We start from the raw sequence: 5000 nt of genomic DNA on the forward strand, positions 1-5000 counted from the left end.
GGACAATATAATAAAAGATAGCGCGGACAGTGGCATGCTATACAAATCGAGAAAGCGCGTACAGTGATCATGCTGGTCATTTTGCCACCAAATTTTATAATCTTTATCATTAGAGCGGGCCCACCAACCTCGTCTCTGTACTTTATACATTTCTCCTCCATCTGCACACACCTTTTCAAACATTAACGGAGAGAGTTCCTTGGACTTGCTTTAAATGTACATATTAGATATGTTGGAATCTCTCTCCTTTAGAAGTTTCCCCAGCCTTAAAACTTCTTTCATTTTTACTCCTCTCTCCATACTTATTTTCCTCTCTGAACGTATCAGAGAGGATTTTATTTCTGACACCTCTTGACTTTTCTTAAATTCAGGGACGTAATTTTGTTCATAATTCAGTGGACTTTTGTGTATTTTATACTTTAAATATTTCCAAACAGTCTCCCTTCTAAAAGTGATAGAACGAATTTTCGTCTAACACTACTTTCTTGGTTCAAAAATTTTATACAATCTTATAACTTTTTCAGTTTTAACAAATTTTGGTTACAGACAGTTGATGCTCAGTTTGTACAAGTATGCAACATTTATAAGTGCATACAGGTCACCAGCCTTATATTACAAGGCTCACCACATATGGGCCATTCGGTCTTAGACACCGACCCGTGGTAATGCTGTGTGGAGATTAATAATAATCCGCAACGGAAAACCGGAACGAGAATAGTCGAGAAAGTATATTCTCGAGGAGCGGTAGACTGCTTTTCAACCGAAGTCATAAAAGAGCCACACGCTCGACGCTACTCCCGACCGGTCCGAGCGAACCGAAAGTGCCTTCCTATAAATACCGAACGGCCGGCCGCTAGGTCGGCGACGCATGGGCTTACGCCCAGGCGTATGCCTGTGCAAACCGCCGTGAGAGCGTACCATCCCGCCGGCACGGTAAAACTTAGACTGAAAATATCGTCGAACATATCCTTTCATTTTATAACGTTCTATACATGAAAATTAATAAATTAACATGCAGGACATAATAAATTCACATTCTCATGTAAATCATGGGTTTAATTAATATTTTAAAAAATTTTAAAACCGCCCAGAACCGATGAGATGAAAATATTAAAACGATATTTTTGCATTTTCTTACGGTAAAACATTAACAAATAAGCGACTATAGCAATATAAAACTCCATTTGTAATTTAATTAATCAAAATTAATATTTTTTTTTGATTTTTCAGCGATCCAGAACCGATGAGACGAAAACATTAAAACGATATTTTTGCATTTTCTTACGACAAAACATTAACAAATACGAGACTATAACAATATAAAACTACATATGTAATTTAATTAATCAAAATTAATAATTTTTTTTGATTTTTCAGTGATCCAGAACCGATAAGTCGAAAATTTTAACAATCATATTTTTGCATTCTGTACCGTGGATCCATCGTTAAACGCTATTAAACTAACGTCCGTGATGGTATAAATGCAGATTTTCGCTCCGTTTAGCCAAAATAACGAACTTTAGGTGCGCTCCGAAATATTTCAAAGTCCCAGCGGCGTATTGCTTCGCCTCTTAGAACCGATTAGTCGAAAATTTTAACAATCATATTTTTGCATTCTGTACCGTGGATCGATCGTTAAACGCTATTAAACTAGCGTCCGTGATGGTATAAATGCAGATTTTCGCTCCGTTTAGCCAAAATAACGAACTTTAGGTGCGCTCCGAAATATTTCAAAGTCCCAGCGGCGTATTGCTTCGCCTCTTAGAACCGATTAGTCGAAAATTTTAACAATCATATTTTTGCATTCTGTACCGTGGATCCATCGTTAAACGCTATTAAACTAACGTCCGTGATGGTATAAATGCAGATTTTCGCTCCGTTTAGCCAAAATAACGAACTTTAGGTGCGCTCCGAAATATTTCAAAGTCCCAGCGGCGTATTGCTTCGCCTCTTAGAACCGATTAGTCGAAAATTTTAACAATCATATTTTTGCATTCTGTACCGTGGATCCATCGTTAAACGCTATTAAACTAACGTCCGTGATGGTATAAATGCAGATTTTCGCTCCGTTTAGCCAAAATAACGAACTTTAGGTGCGCTCCGAAATATTTCAAAGTCCCAGCGGCGTATTGCTTCGCCTCTTAGAACCGATTAGTCGAAAATTTTAACAATCATATTTTTGCATTCTGTACCGTGGATCCATCGTTAAACGCTATTAAACTAACGTCCGTGATGGTATAAATGCAGATTTTCGCTCCGTTTAGCCAAAATAACTAACTTTAGGTGCGCTCCGAAATATTTCAAAGTCCCAGCGGCGTATTGCTTCGCCTCTTAGAACCGATTAGTCGAAAATTTTAACAATCATATTTTTGCATTCTGTACCGTGGATCGATCGTTAAACGCTATTGAACTAACGTCCGTGATGGTATAAATGCAGATTTTCGCTCCGTTTAGCCAAAATAACGAACTTTAGGTGCGCTCCGAAATATTTCAAAGTCCCAGCGGCGTATTGCTTCGCCTCTTAGAACCGATTAGTCGAAAATTTTAACAATCATATTTTTGCATTCTGTACCGTGGATCGATCGTTAAACGCTATTAAACTAGCGTCCGTGATGGTATAAATGCAGATTTTCGCTCCGTTTAGCCAAAATAACGAACTTTAGGTGCGCTCCGAAATATTTCAAAGTCCCAGCGGCGTATTGCTTCGCCTCTTAGAACCGATTAGTCGAAAATTTTAACAATCATATTTTTGCATTCTGTACCGTGGATCCATCGTTAAACGCTATTAAACTAACGTCCGTGATGGTATAAATGCAGATTTTCGCTCCGTTTAGCCAAAATAACGAACTTTAGGTGCGCTCCGAAATATTTCAAAGTCCCAGCGGCGTATTGCTTCGCCTCTTAGAACCGATTAGTCGAAAATTTTAACAATCATATTTTTGCATTCTGTACCGTGGATCCATCGTTAAACGCTATTAAACTAACGTCCGTGATGGTATAAATGCAGATTTTCGCTCCGTTTAGCCAAAATAACGAACTTTAGGTGCGCTCCGAAATATTTCAAAGTCCCAGCGGCGTATTGCTTCGCCTCTTAGAACCGATTAGTCGAAAATTTTAACAATCATATTTTTGCATTCTGTACCGTGGATCCATCGTTAAACGCTATTAAACTAACGTCCGTGATGGTATAAATGCAGATTTTCGCTCCGTTTAGCCAAAATAACTAACTTTAGGTGCGCTCCGAAATATTTCAAAGTCCCAGCGGCGTATTGCTTCGCCTCTTAGAACCGATTAGTCGAAAATTTTAACAATCATATTTTTGCATTCTGTACCGTGGATCGATCGTTAAACGCTATTGAACTAACGTCCGTGATGGTATAAATGCAGATTTTCGCTCCGTTTAGCCAAAATAACGAACTTTAGGTGCGCTCCGAAATATTTCAAAGTCCCAGCGGCGTATTGCTTCGCCTCTTAGAACCGATTAGTCGAAAATTTTAACAATCATATTTTTGCATTCTGTACCGTGGATCCATCGTTAAACGCTATTAAAGTAACGTCCGTGATGGTATAAATGCAGATTTTCGCTCCGTTTAGCCAAAATAACGAACTTTAGGTGCGCTCCGAAATATTTCAAAGTCCCAGCGGCGTATTGCTTCGCCTCTTAGAACCGATTAGTCGAAAATTTTAACAATCATATTTTTGCATTCTGTACCGTGGATCCATCGTTAAACGCTATTAAACTAACGTCCGTGATGGTATAAATGCAGATTTTCGCTCCGTTTAGCCAAAATAACGAACTATAGGTGCGCTCCGAAATATTTCAAAGTCCCAGCGGCGTATTGCTTCGCCTCTTAGAACCGATTAGTCGAAAATTTTAACAATCATATTTTTGCATTCTGTACCGTGGATCGATCGTTAAACGCTATTAAACTAGCGTCCGTGATGGTATAAATGCAGATTTTCGCTCCGTTTAGCCAAAATAACGAACTTTAGGTGCGCTCCGAAATATTTCAAAGTCCCAGCGGCGTATTGCTTCGCCTCTTAGAACCGATTAGTCGAAAATTTTAACAATCATATTTTTGCATTCTGTACCGTGGATCCATCGTTAAACGCTATTAAACTAACGTCCGTGATGGTATAAATGCAGATTTTCGCTCCGTTTAGCCAAAATAACGAACTTTAGGTGCGCTCCGAAATATTTCAAAGTCCCAGCGGCGTATTGCTTCGCCTCTTAGAACCGATTAGTCGAAAATTTTAACAATCATATTTTTGCATTCTGTACCGTGGATCCATCGTTAAACGCTATTAAACTAACGTCCGTCATGGTATAAATGCAGATTTTCGCTCCGTTTAGCCAAAATAACGAACTTTAGGTGCACTCCGAAATATTTCAAAGTCCCAGCGGCGTATTGCTTCGCCTCTTAGAACCGATTAGTCGAAAATTTTAACAATCATATTTTTGCATTCTGTACCGTGGATCCATCGTTAAACGCTATTAAACTAACGTCCGTGATGGTATAAATGCAGATTTTCGCTCCGTTTAGCCAAAATAACGAACTTTAGGTGCGCTCCGAAATATTTCAAAGTCCCAGCCGCGTATTGCTTTGCCCCGAAATTTTTCAAAGTTCCAGCGGCGTGTTGCTTTCAAAGTGCCTCCCTCTAAATACCGATCGGCAGGCCGCTAGGTCGGCGACGCACGGGCTTACGCCCAGGCGTATACGCGGGCAAATCGCCGTGAGAGCGTGCGATTTTGACTTTCGCAATAAGATAGTCTCCTTTATGAAAAGGAGCGTACACGTCTCCCAAAAAAAAAAACAGTTTCATGACGATCAATGTAGTTCTTGATCGAAATGTATCATAGGACGAAGATTTTATCGAAAAGTACGAACTTTGGCGACGCATCGAAATTTTTCAAAGTTCCAACGGCGTGTTGCTTTCAAAGTGCCTCCCTCTAAATACCGATCGGCAGGCCGCTAGGTCGGCGACGCACGGGCTTACGC

The sequence above is a fragment of the Osmia lignaria genome, unplaced genomic scaffold, assembly GCF_051020975.1.
Source record: "Osmia lignaria lignaria isolate PbOS001 unplaced genomic scaffold, iyOsmLign1 scaffold0053, whole genome shotgun sequence".
NCBI lineage: Eukaryota > Metazoa > Arthropoda > Insecta > Hymenoptera > Megachilidae > Osmia > Osmia lignaria.